This window comes from Sminthopsis crassicaudata, chromosome 3, assembly GCF_048593235.1.
Source record: "Sminthopsis crassicaudata isolate SCR6 chromosome 3, ASM4859323v1, whole genome shotgun sequence".
Taxonomy (NCBI): Eukaryota; Metazoa; Chordata; class Mammalia; order Dasyuromorphia; family Dasyuridae; genus Sminthopsis; species Sminthopsis crassicaudata.
In genome coordinates this window covers 464,996,187-465,011,050 of record NC_133619.1, presented here as the reverse complement: position 1 = coordinate 465,011,050, position 14,864 = coordinate 464,996,187, and the positions used below count along the sequence as shown (strand labels likewise).

At 31.9% G+C, this 14,864-nt stretch overlaps 1 long non-coding RNA gene across 1 annotated transcript in view; it reads left to right on the top strand.

Annotated features, from left to right (window-relative positions):
• Window positions 1–10,485, top strand: part of LOC141559687 (uncharacterized) — a 49,169-nt gene extending 38,684 nt beyond the window's left edge. The window contains exon 3 of the long non-coding RNA XR_012487524.1: window positions 10,413–10,485. This is a non-coding gene — a long non-coding RNA (uncharacterized LOC141559687). The remainder of the gene's footprint in view (window positions 1–10,412) is intronic.
• The last annotated feature ends 4,379 nt before the right edge of the window (window positions 10,486–14,864 follow it).

Sequence of the window (14,864 nt, the reverse complement as noted above, 5' to 3'; positions counted from 1 at the left end):
GTTTGAGGTATGAAGAAATGACGATATTGGAATTTTACTATTAATTTCACACACTGATTCCCTCTGAAATATTATCTTAAATTATCTTTACTTTTATGGAATGCTAGGCCATAAGGCTTAGAAAGGACCTTACAAGTCATCTAGTTTACTACTATACCCTAATATACTATAGGACATTTCATTTAGGTACTTGCTTAATTCTCTTTTTTGAGGTGGGAAGTGGGAATCATAGGATACATATTAAAATGTTAGCAGGTGGTATATAACGTTTAGTGAAGAGATTTCAGAAGTAAAAATGAAAATTTAAAGAAGTGTGAGAATTTAATCTATTTTGAGATTAATGTTATTCTATTTTTATTATACTTTAAAGATTAGGAGCAAAATTGGTTGATTTTTCTACTTATAAAGAAGCTAAATTAAGGAATACATTTTAGTAAGATATAAACTTCTAAAGGCTTGGATGGAAGGCTAAGCCACACTGTAGAAAGCTTTATTCTCATGATAATTATAAAACTATCCTTGAGAGCCTTGTGTCTGTTTGAAGCCCGGAGGGAATAAAAGCTTTCAGGCAACCTGTAATTGTTAACAATTAGTGGAAGCTTTCATGTCTGGTGACCCTTACTCATCCATATTAAAGTAACGGTTTGAGCATCTCATGATTTGGTCTATTTTGGGAGGCCATGTGAATATTGATTAGTCTTACCACAGAGGCAATGGGAGAGACACATTGCAACTTTTCCTGTGCTCCCTGGTTACCATATGCTGTGCGATTTTCTTTCTCATTAGTAGGCATTTAAAGTCTGATCTATGATAATTAAATGTAGATTAAAATGTGACAAGATTTAATATAGACCTCTATGCTTCCAAGGTAACTACAATTAGAGGAGCTTATATTCTGGACACATTTTTTTTTGTCATTGCGTTATGATCTGTGATGTTTATTTCATCAGTTAGCTAAAGGTGGCTGATTTATTCACTGCTTTTGAGTTGGAGAGACATTGCCTATCCTCCTAGAGAAGGTTGGCAGTTTTCCTTTTTGAACAGATGGTAAGTTATCCCAAAGAGAACCATTTATCCCCATTGCAATGTTATGATCGAGAAGGCATTTGTAGACTTGTGTTAAAGATGGCTGAAATGTAAGAAAATATAGGAATAAGTACTTCTGAAACCCTTTCATGTAATGCCATAGTAATGTCATGAAATGTCACTCAAAATCCTTCTCACCCCACTGGGAATGATGAGGATGAGAATGACGAGAAAAGTATCCAGAATAAAAACATAAAAAAATAATAAAGTGGAGAGAAGCACTAGGAGTTGGAGAGAGAGACTGGAGAAAGAACTGCTACCCTGAGAACCATGCAGTCTGGAAGCCCTTGACCTCTAGGATTTGCAGTTGACCTAGACTTATAGTTGCTTTCTTTGAACCTTCCTCCATACCTTCACATCTTCTTGCAGGATCACTATGAGAAGGCAAAAGTTCTGGCCCTTTCTCACCCATCTCATCTCCTGACATGTGTTGATGTAAGTTTATTGGGTCTGGAAGCACAAACTGCTCTTGGATAGACCTAGATGGCAGAGAACCTAGCAAGACATATCTGTCCTAGGTCTCCTGACTGAGTCAAATCCTTTCTGCCCTTCAATCTCAGTTTTTCCCACTACCAACAAAGTCATTGCAGTCTCATTTAGGTGACAAGCACTTCTTACTTTAGGGTTTATTTACTCCTCATCTGTCCAAAGATGAAAAATTCCAGATTATCCTTCATTCATGTTAGTCCACCCAAGTGTGTGTGTGTGTGTGTGTGTGAGGACTGCAAAAGGTGTAACAAAAATGGATAGAATGGAAAAAATGGAAAAATTGAAATGGATAATATGTTTTAAGGGAATTAAAGCAAGGCTCTAAAATGGTCTAGAAAACATAAAAGATGGAATAATAGTAAAATGGTAACCAAGATCTATGAACATCTATGAGGAAAGCAAGAAACAATCAGTGAAATTGAAGATCAAGAAAAAAAAATTAAAAAATAAACCCAGGAAGCAACAAAACAGAAAATGTAAGTTAAGTAAGAAGAGCAAATAAGAAATTTGCAATACAAAGCAAAAGAACAAACATTATGTTAGTTGAGGAGCCAGAAGATATTTGGAAGACACAGTAGGTACTGTAATTGAGGACTAAATTAGTGAAAAAATTTCACAGTGGCTAGAGCAGTAAAGAAAATATACAATATATTAAAAAAGGAAAAATCCTGATTCTTACTTAGCAACATTCACAATTGTAAAAGTATGGAATCATACAGAGGAAAAAAAAAGTTTTCAAGTCTAGAAAAAGGAAAAAAAAAGTAATTTAAAAAGAATAAGTAGAGTTAATGTCAAACTTTTCAAAAATGACAAAGAAGAAATGTCAAAGTTAGTTTGATATGTGCCTAAGTTTTAGAAATAGAACTATTTTGTTTAAAAATTGAAGAGCTCATGATGTGAATGTGAAATAGTTTTACTTGACTGCATTTATTTGTTACAAGAGAGGTCATTTATTTTAGAGGTACAGGGTAGAGAATATCAATAGAGATACAAAAAGAAAAGTGTTGAAATATTTTAAAACTATACAAAAGAGAAAAGATAGAAATCCTGCATGGACAAGCAGGATAGTGTTAGTAATACAATATTAAATTTAATATCTTAAAAAAAGGAATAATTTATATGTAACAGAAATCAATACAATCTTCTTTTTTGTTAATATATTAGGGGGCGCTTATATAGCACTTTAAGGTTTGAAAAGCACTTTATATTGTTAATCTTGTTTGATCTCAACTTTGTGTAAGAAACTGTTCATATCTATTGAGAGTTAACAGGTTCATAGCATAAAACTGATATAACTCACTTCATAGACAAATTAGACCTGAAAGGATTTACTAGCCAAAATTTACAATTGACAGAATTCTTACACACAGTGGAATTATGAATAAATGATGAACAAAAAAAATACTTGTTATATATAATTTGTTATGAACCTGCTTGTGACTGATGTTTAAATTTATAAAAACAGGTATAAAAATTAGGTATGTAACCTTTTCTGAAGGTGATAGAAATAATAAAACTGGATTTTGGGATAAAATATGTTTTATATTGTGGTCTTTGTAAAATGGTTTTATTCTCTTTTCTTTTGTACTGATGACTTGGGTCCCCAAAACAAGAAGATAGCTACTTATGCCTAATCCAGGATTCCAGCTGTGATCTCTGAGGGTTTGAAAGTTACTTTCTGATGCTATAAGCTCAAGTCCTCATTCTGATGTGTTCTCTCTGCTTTCAATTACCAGTTATAGTTTTTATTTCCCTTAAAGCATTGATTAATTTAATGATTAGTGCCCTGTATTAGTTAACCAATAACTACCAATTACAAAGGGATATTTATGGAGAAGATATATTAAGAATAGAAGTATACCATGTCTACCCCATCTCATCCAGAATTGGGAAAATATTCTCCCCTGTACTACCTTAGGCCTTGGGGAAGGTAAAAACTGAAAAGTGATCTAACCACTAATGATAATTAGAGAAGAAATAAGAAAAAAAAACCAAAAACAATTATAGAGTATTTAAAGTATAATGACACCAATATCAAATGTCAAAACTGTTGGGATGCAGTTGTATGAAAAATTTATATTGCTAAATGCATAAGTATACATATAAGGTATATTGTCCTAATGTCTTTAAAAAAAATTCTACTTTGCATCTTAGTTTGAGGCTTATATTTCTTAAGTAAAGTTTATTTGTTAAATTACAAAATTAACTTTAGTTGTTTTAGTTTCTTTAGTTTGATGAACAAAAATGTCCTTTATGATTGAGTATTCAATAAATGTTCAGTTTAAAAAAGTAAAATAAAATCCCTGAGTACACATTCTAATGAAACATTTTGTACATGCCTATGGCTAAGTTCCTAAGTTAAGAAATAAAAGAAAAAATGAGCTTGAATTTAAAGGCCATTAGAAAAGGGGGAAAGCCTCCCCAAAACAAAACAATAACCCAAAGGAAAGTGATAAAATAGAGATTACAAAGAACAGAAATAGATTTAAAAAGAGAGGAAAAACTGAAGTAATAAATAAAACCAGTAGCTATTAAAAAACCAAGAAACTCCCAACAGAATGAACCATTAGCAAATTTAATTTTTAAAAAGGAGAGAAAAATATAAATCAGCAAAATTTCAATTGAATTATACATATAAAAGTATAAAAATGAAATGATCTCTATTCTCAAGAAGATTACATTCCAGTAATGGAAACAAAAGAACATATAAATACATCCAGAACAAATTATAAGTTAATAAATGCAATATATGCAAGGTAACTAAATATAAGATAGTTTGGGAGGAAAATTGCATTTGGAATAATTAGGGGAATCTTTGTGCAGAAGATTATGTCTTAAAGGAAGGGAGGGAATCTTTGAGGTGGAGTAAAGGAGAGGATTACCTAGTCTCTGAAATTGTTGCTGAAAGCATGGAGAGAGAAGATTCAGTGTCATGTATATTGAATAAACAGAACTCTATTTGACCAGATTTGATTGCAGGAGGGAGAGTAATGTTCATTGAGGTTGGAATATAGGTTGAGATCAGATTGTGAAGAACCTTAAAAGTTAAACAAAGGATTTTATATTTTACCTCAGAAGCAAGAGAAAGCCCTTTAGAAATAATTCAGAATTTTAGCAAAGTTGCAGGATACAAAATAAATCCACATAAATCCTCAGCATTTTTATACATTACCAACACAATCCAACAGCAAGAGATACAAAGAGAAATTCCATTCAAAATAACGGTCGATAGTATAAAATATTTGGGAATATACCTACCAAAGGAGAGTCAGGAATTATATGAGCAAAATTACAAAACACTTGCCACAAAAATAAAGTCAGATTTAAATAATTGGAAAGACATTCAGTGCTCTTGGATAGGCTGAACGAATATAATTAAGATGACAATACTCCCTAAACGAATCTATTTATTTAGTGCTATACCAATCAGACTTCCAAGAAACTATTTTAATGACCTAGAAAAAATAACAACAGAATTCATATGGAACAACAAAAGGTCGAGAATTTCAAGGGAAGTAATGGGAAAAAAAAAATTAAGTGAAGGTGGTCTAGCTGTACCTGATCTAGAACTGTATTATAAAGCAACAGTCACCAAAACCATTTGGTATTGGCTAAGAAATAGACTAGTTGATCAGTGGCATAGGTTAGGTTCACAGGGCAAGATAGTGAATAAAAATAGCAATCTAGTGTTTGACAAACCCAAAGATCCCAACTTTTGGGATAAGAATTCATTATTTGACAAAAACTGCTGGGAAAACTGGAAATTAGTATAGCAGAAACTAGGCATGGACCCACATTTAACACCACATACTAAGATTAGATCAAAATGGGTCCAAGATTTAGGCATAAAGAACGAAATCATAAATAAATTGGAGGAACATGGGATGGTTTACCTCTCAGACTTGTGGAGGAGGAAGGAGTTTGTGTCCAAGGGAGAACTAGAGACCATTATTGATCACAAAATAGAAAATTTTGATTACACCAAATTAAAAAGTTTCTGCACAAACAAAACTAATGCAAACAAGATTAGAAGGGAAGTAACAAATTGGGAAAACATTTTTACAGTTAATGGTTCTGATAAAGGCCTCATCTCCAAAATATACAGAGAATTGACTTTAATTTATAAGAAATCAAGCCATTCTCCAATTGATAAATGGTCAAAGGATATGAACAGACAATTTTCAGATAATGAAATTAAAGCTATTTCCACTCATATGAAAGAGTGTTCCAAATCACTATTGATCAGAGAAATGCAAATTAAGACAACTCTGAGGTATCATTACATACCTGTCAGATTGGCTAAGATGACAGGAACAAATAATGATGAATGTTGGAGGGGCTGTGGGAAAACTGGGACACTGATGCATTGTTGGTGGAGTTGTGAAAGAATCCAACCATTCTGGAGAGCAATCTGGAATTATGCCCAAAAAGTTATCAAAATGTGCATACCCTTTGACCCAGCCATACTACTACTGGGCTTATATCCCAAGGAAATACTAAAGAGGGGAAAGGGACCTGTATGTGCCAAAATGTTTGTGGCAGCTCTTTTCATAATGGCTAGAAACTGGAAAATGAATGGATGTCCATCAATTGGAGAATGGTTGGGTAAATTATGGTATATGAATGTTATGGAATATTATTGTTCTGTAAGAAATGACCAACAGGAGGAATACAGAGAGGCTTGGAGAGACTTACATCAACTGATGCTGAGCGAAACGAGCAGAACCAGAAGATCATTATACACTTCAACAATGATACTGTACGAGGATGTATTCTGATGGAAGTGGATATCTTCAACATAGAGAAGAGCTAATCCAATTCCAATTGATTAATGTGGACAGAATCAGCTACATCCAGAAAAGGAACACTGGGAAATGAGTGTAAACTGTTATTTTTATCTTCTGAATCCAATTCTTCCTGTGCAACAAGAAATTTGGTTCTACACACACATATATTGTATCTAAATTATACTGTAATATATTTAACATGTATAAGACTGCCTGCCATCTGGGGGAGGGGGTTGGGGGAAGAAGGGAAAAAATCTGAACAGAAGTAAGTGCAAGGGATAATGTTATAAAAAATTACCCATGCATATATACTGTCAAAAAAAAGTTATAATTATAAAATAAAATTAAAATTAAATTTAAAAAAAAGAAAAAGAAAGAGAAAGCCCTTAGGAATGTTTAAGAAAAGGAGCCCTATGGGCAAGTCTACACTAGAAGAAAATTGTTTCAGTAGTAGTGTGTAGAATGGATTAGAGTGGAGAGAGATAAGATATGAAAAGCAATTAGAAGCTTCTTGGAATATCAAAGGCAAAAACGAGTAAGGGAGGAAACTAAGGTGGGAAAGGATTGTATGCCATATATTGTGAAAATTTGAAATGTCCACTAGATAATTGATGTTATAGGACTAAAGGTCAAGGGATAGACTGGGACTTGATGTATAGATTTTGGAGTCATCATAATAATTGATCTATTGGGAATTAAGGAAGTTACTAAGAGAGGTTATAGAGGGAGAAATGGAGGTCTGGGGCAGAACACCCACCTTTAGGAGGTTTGATGTGAATAATGAGCTAGTAAAGCAGATAGAAGAGTGGTCAAATAAATAAATACATAGGGAGGAGATGCAGGAATGAATAATATCATGAAAACTCTGATAAAAGAGTATAGGGATAGAATGGTCAATATTGTCAAATGTAGAAGATGTATTGAGAAGCACAAGAAGTGAGAAAAGACTATCAGAGTTGGCAATCATTGGTAATTGGAAAGAGTGATACATTTAAGTGATGACAAAAAACTAAGAGACAAAGTGAAGACACCAAGTATAGAAAACTTTTTCAAGAAACTTGGCTCAAAAGAGCAGGAAAAATATAGGACAATGTCTAGAAAACACATTAAGATCTACTGACCGTTTTTGTTTTAAATTTATATTTTAATTATTATTATTATTTTTAAGATGAAGGGAACAAACTTGTTTGAAAGAAGTAATGTAAAGGGAAAGATTGAAGTTTTAGAGAGGGTTTATGTTGAAGTTGAAATCTGGAGAAGAGTGGATCTATATGCAGCACAGGACAAGCCTTGACGTGGAAAGATCACAACAAATACAAAATAATAAGATTATTAGAGAATTTTACATGCAAATTCATTCTAACAAATTAAAGAATTTTAAGTAAACATTTATTTACAAAAACATGACTTGATAAAGTTGACACACCAGGAAATTAGTAATTTAAATAGATCATCATCATTGGAGGAAGAAATCACATATACTAATGGTTTATGTTGAAAAAAAAATCCACCTTGTCTAGATTAATCGTATGATTCTTTCAAAATGACTAATTAGAAAATGTTTAATAAAAATAAAAAAATAAAAATTAAAAAATAACATTTATAGAATACTTTAAGGTTTTAAAAAGTGTTTTACATAAGTTATTTCATTTATTTACAATAAACCTGTGATATGGGTGCCATTATTATTCCACTTTTACAAATGAAGAAACTGAGGTTCAGAGCTTAAATGACAATTATTAAAATGTCTGCTATAGTATTTGAATTGGTTTAGTTTGGCTTTAAGAACCTTTCTTTATGTGCATAAGAATAGAGGAAGATGAAACATCTAGAATTTTTTGTTAGACAAATATATTAACTTTAAAACCAGATTGTTATATATATGTATATATTATAGAAAGAAAATTACAGAAAAATTTCCCTAATGAATTTAAATTATCCACATTTTTACAAAGGAGGGCTTTCATTGGATGGTAGGTGATTGTGGTTGTGGTTGTATGTTCCCGGGAAGCAAAAAATACTCAGAAAAAGGGAACGCACACATACACACATATACACACATCCCAATTTAAAAGTGTGCAGAATAAAAAAAGAACAGAAGGGGAAACAACTAAATGGAATAATTTGTTAAAAATATTAAATTGAATATATTACTATTCATAACAAATTTCTTAAAAAACCAAGAGATAAAAGATCATGGTTTCTTATACAATTCTCTTTTTTATTCTTTCTATATAAAAATGGTTATGTTTATTGAGATTGTTAGATATAATAAAAAAGAAAACCTAAGCAAATAAATGTTAAATAAAAATTTAGCTAAGAAATAGAGCAATATATTTTAAAAATTATCTAACATGATCAGATAAGGCTTCTTCCAGGTATATAAGATTGATTTCACATCAGAAAAACTATTAACATAATAAAACATCTAAACCAACAAACTAAAAACAAAAGCTATGTGATTATATTAATTAACATAGAAAATGTCTTTAATAAATAAAATTTTTCTCTTTGACAAGAATATTTAAAAGAATAAGCCTAGAAAAATGTCTTTTTTTCAACAAAATAAAATCATTTTCCATAATTTGAGTTAATATAATAAATATGGTGGGAAGAAACAGAAGCATCTCTGCTATAGAGACATGAGGCAAGGATGTCCATTCTTGCCACTCTTAGTGGATGTGGTATTAGAAACTATTAACAGTTACAATGGAATAGAAAAAAAAAGATATTCAATTCTAATAGTTGGAGGAACTAATATAAAACATGAAAAGTTCAAATTAGCATTATTTTTAGAAGTCATAATAGAATCTATCAGAAAAACTATATAATACTTAAAGAGAAGTTCTTGAATGCTCCACTAAAAGGACTCCTAAGAGCTATGAATTATCTTGATATCATTTTTCCCCTGGATTCTGTATATATTTGTGGGAGAGTGAATTGCAAATTGCTGAGGATATTCTTTTTTTAGTACCTGTTTCTAAAAGCAAATTAAATCTGCTTTGATAATTGCCATCAACTTATAATTGTAGGGAAAGCACATTTGTAAGCAATACCTTTAGAATACCACTCCCCAATCCCTCAGGGATATTTCTACATATCTGAAGAAATAAGGAGTAGTCGTTCTTTGGTAAACTGAACTTCTGGTCCTGGGACCAGAATTAGAATAATAGCACTGGAGTGCTAATTGAGCCACATGCTATAATTGATTTAATGGTTATATGATCTTGAATTTGTAATGTAAAAAGGTAGATTCAAAGATATGTCTGCACCAGGAAAAGAAGTTGTCTGATCAAAACTGATGGAATTAAAAAGCATTTATCTATTAGCTGGCCAAATCTGGTGGCACTTTAAAAAATGAGACCCAATTCTTAAGGAATTAGATAAATAGGAGACAGCTTTGAAAGATGTAATCTCCAGCAAGAGAAAGAAGAAAGCCATCTATGGAAAAATAATTCAGCCTTTGAGAAGGAATCTCTTACTTTTCTTCCTCCCACCAATTGTCCACTATATTTTGTTGAACCATCTGCCCGGAAGGAAGAATTGCACCCTGCAGGTCGAAGAGTTGGTTAGTTAATTGAAAGTTGAAACAGGAGACAGCTTTGAGAAATATAACTTCTCTGAGAAAACAAAAGAGCCAAACAAGTTGAGGAAAAAACCCAGAGTAGATGCTATACTTTACACACACACACACACACACACACACACACACACACACACACACACACACAAATATATATATATATATATGTGTATATATATATATATACATATATATAATTTTGAAAGTAATTCAATCTATCCACAAATGTTTAATGCTCTATATTTATTTATTTAGGTTTTTCTTCTCTTCAGTCATTATAATTTTATGATTGTACTTATACAGTTCTTGTGTATTCCTAAATAGGCTAATGTCTAAATATTTAATGCTGTTGTTATTTTAAAATAAATTTATATTGAAATTATGTTTTCTTGATCCCCATTACTAGTAAATAGTAATGTAGTTAATTTTGTATCTTGCAATTTTGTTAAACTTATTTTTTGTCTTAGTTTTTGCAGAGACAATTGAATGGAAAGAGGGGAAAAGAGCAATATACTGGGGAAGAGACAAGGGAAATGAAAGGTAGGGAAAATTATTTTATAATATTGGTGCACAAAAAAATTGTTGTACAAAGAAGAAAGGGTGTGAGAGGGACTAATTAATTGATTTATTTCAACAATGGTTCTTAATCTGGGTCCCATTATACATTTCAGAAAGTCTGTAAAATTACATGGAAAAAACCTCTGAGGCAACACACCAATTTTTTACAATGGGACCATTAACGAAACCCTTAAATTGGAACAAGGAAAGCCAGAAAAGTAATACCATCAAGACGAGTGCCAGGAAGAACTAGTGTGGTCTTTAGGCTATGAAAGAAGGAAGGAGACTGTGATAGTCTTTTGGTACATTGCAAAACAAAGATTCACTGGGATTCCTAGACCTGTCTTGACTCCATATAATTCCATGTTAAATGAGCTAGTTGCTTCAGCATTGTTTCCAGGCAAACCTATGACAAGACTTGGGCAACTTGTCATAAAGTAGGGAAGGAGGAAAGCAGACTGGGGATGAAATGCAGGACAGATGCTGAAAGGGGGAAAAATGGGTGATGAAGATGATGATTGACTGATTATATTATCAAGACATTTGGCAGAATATAACTCAACCACTTTAAATGAGGTTCTTGTGTGTAAGAGAGACATACACACACACACACACACACACACAGACGGAGACATAGAGACAGAGACAAAGTGGGGAGAAAGGGAAAGAGACAGAGACACAGAGACAGAGAAAGACATAGGACAGAGAGAGCAGAGAGACAGAGAAAGACAGAGAGAGAGAGGAGAGAAAGAGAGGGACAGAGAGAGACAGAGAGAGAGGAGAGAAAGAGAGGGACAGAGAGAGACAGAGAAACAGAGACAGAGAGACAAAGACAGAGAGAGTGAGAGAGTGACAGAAAGAGAAAGAGAGAGAGAGAGAGAGAGAGAGAGAGAGAGAGAGAGAGAGAGAGAGAGAAGAGAGAGGAACCTTTTTGGTAGTCTGATAATCCCTTTTCAGAACTTTTTTGACTAGGTTTATAATTAAAAGAAATATTAATTTTAGTTAGTGATTAGTAAAAGTAAAGATTTTCTGAAATCTATCCATAGACTCAGGTTAAGAACTCATATTGAAATAAATTAATTTAAAAATTGACTAAACTTTTTACTCTTCACCTTGATATTTTGGCATTAAGGCCTAAGACAAGATCTAGCAACAGACAATTCATGGATTTTTGTTGAGGGGATGAATATGTGAAGTAGATACCAGCTGTCAATTGAGAGATTATATAATTTCCTCTTTAGGGGTGACTAAAAAGAGGAGAGAGACAAATAAGTGGTTTAGATGTGAAATTGGTCAGGGACAGGGACTAGATAGTCTCTGAATTCTCTTCCTTGCCTATGATTTCATCACAGTATTCTATTAAAAGAACATTCAGCCATATTTCTGTGTTAAATTAGTTTTACTTGAATTAATTTTTTTCCTTCAAAGGAAATCTCACAATTTTTATTCCAAAATACTCCCTAAATTTAATGTTAAGGCTTCTTTTTTTCTATTCTTTTTGTACAAATGAGTTATTCAACCCACTCCCACAATGACATTTCTAGGATATTTTCCAATCTTTTTTTCCTCTTTAAAGTAGCTAACACCTTATGTTACATCTTGAAAAGCATTGTATTTATTTGCAATTTGGCATTTGTACTCTATATTTTCAGGGCTATGAAAAAGGTGTTTTGCTGAAAAGCAATAGAGAAAGTTCAGTTTTATCTCCTTCAACCTGTTTCCTCTCTGAGCTTACGATTCTGTGTTTTTCATATCCAGTGTTGTCAGGTGTGTATTTTAAAGTATGATAATATGCCTCAAATAAAGAGGTAGACAAAATTCAATACAGTTGGCAAATGCATTCAGAAAAAAAGATTACAGGAAAACCTTAATTTCTTCAGTAAGAAATCTAAGTTCAGATTGTTATTGGGCCTTCAAAATCGTTACTTTCAGACACAGACAATGGTAGAAAAGATGTTGATTCTCCTTTAACTAACCCCAAATGAAAGCAATTATGGGCAATCAATTTACAAACTTTTGTGGATCTAAGACAGCATAGCATAGTATATAGAACCATACAATACTAACTGTAGAGATAACACATACTTGTAGGTTGAAGTAGATATATACATTAAGCATCATAAACAGGAAAAATATAAAAAGCCCCAGAATTTTACATCTTTTTTTTCCTATTATTTTTGCAAGAAGTATATAAAAAAAGAATTTTTTAAATAAAAGTCTATAATTTTTAAAGATTTATACATGTTGAAAGGTTTATAAAGGCATATTATTCTTCCTAGAGAAAATTCTCCATTTCAAATATGGTTATTTTGATCATAAAGGAATTTCAGAACTTCAGAAAAAAATAAGAGGAAAAACAATTCATGAGTAGAACTCTGAATTTTTACAAAATTTCAGAGGTTGAGAAACTCTTATAGTCTTCTAATTATCAATTTGGAATTAGAAGACACCTTGAAGGCTGAATTCAACTCCCTCTTTTTTAAATGAGGAAACTACCCATAGAGAAGTTAAGCAACTTTCTGAGGATTGCACAGGTACTAAGTATTTGATGCAATTATTTGGAATCAGGTAGTCAGGTAATCTATTCATTGCTCCCCTATAGCAATGAGGTCTGGAAAAGATCTTAATTTGAAAAGGCCAAGGCCATTTACTGCATCCTGGATTATCACTAGTCATTTTAACCTATGTTTGGCCACTGGATTCTGTTGACTCAGGAGGAGACAATGAGGCTGATGACTTTGCACAGCTCTGCTTCACTTAAATCCAATTCACATTCAAGTCAAGATTTCACCTTCCTAAAGTCATTGGTCCTCTTTGAGAACAAAGGACAAATAACAAACAACATGACTCTGGAGGAGAGAGACTGATAACTTTGTGCAACTCTACCTCACTTAAATTCAATTCATGCACAAGTCAAGACATCACTCCTCTTGTAATTGGTTCTCTTAGAGAACAAAGAATGAACAATAGCCTCATTCCCCACCTGAAGCATAAATCTCTCTCTCTCTCTTTTTTTTTTCCTTTTAGATAAAGACTTATCAAGATTCCACATGAAGAGCAGTTCAAGACTTTATAAGACAGTCTATTCTATTTTCAGATACCTATAAATACTGGTCAATTCTGCTTTATCCTATACCATAATTTGTCTTCATATAATTTCCACCTTTTAGTCCCCTTTTTGAACTCCATATTCACAAAGAACAAATCTACTACAACTTCCAAAGGACAGCCCTTCAAATATTTGAAGACATTGATTGTCTCTCTGCTCAGCCTTTTTTTCTCCAGGCTAAAAATCCCTAGTAATAAATTTCTTCTGACCTGCTGGCATTTATATGCCTTTCCTATCATTCCCTCTCTGTGTGGGGGACACTAATTCTCACTCAGAAGTATCAAAGAATAGATTCACAAGTGCTCTGCATCTTTAGAAGTTCAGGGTCTTTCTTTTTTCCTGTGTCAATTCTTTTATTCTACAAGTTCTTGACTTTAAATTTAATTTAACTCCCTTTATCTCTTTACATTCTTTTGTATTTTGCAAATAGATGACTAAGGAAAAAGCTATAATGCCTTTTAAAAAAATTTAATTTTTAATTTATGGAAAAAATAAGCATTTCCATAATATTGTATAATTAAAAAGATTTTGCAATTGCAAGTCTATTATACATAACTTGTTATTTCTTTTAGATATATAATAAAGTTTTCATATAAATTTCTTTTTTTTCTTCCCCTTCTTCACCTTAGAGATGGCTATCATTACATACAATTAGGTATATATATGAAAAAATTTTCTATAAATTTCTATTAATTCTTTCTCTGTTTGCAATGCAGATGGCATTTTTCTTCATATGTCCAGTATTTTAAATTTGTGTATTTATAATTATCAAAATGACTTAGTTGCCTCAAAGTCATTTTTAAAACAATATTGCTGCTACTATATATATATATATATATATATATATATATATATATATATATATATATATATATATATATATATATATATATATATATATATATATGATATTCTCCTGGCTTTGCTTATCTCTTTCCTCATTTTTTCATGCAAATATCTTCATTCCTTTCTAAGATCAGGGAGATCATCATTTTTTATATCATAGTAGTATTCCATCATAACTATATACTACAACTTGTTCAGCCTTTTCCCAATTGATAATAATGCCGTCTTAAATCTATGATTAGTAATTATTGGTTTTGGCTTTCTACTAGCCTGAGGTACCAGATCTACTTGTTCCTCTTTCCTAATTATGTAAAAAAAAAAATGAAAATGACCTTTTAAAATGCAGAAATTTTGGTTGGGGTGGTTGTGGTAGTAAGAATTACTTTTTAAGTGTCATTAATGCTTT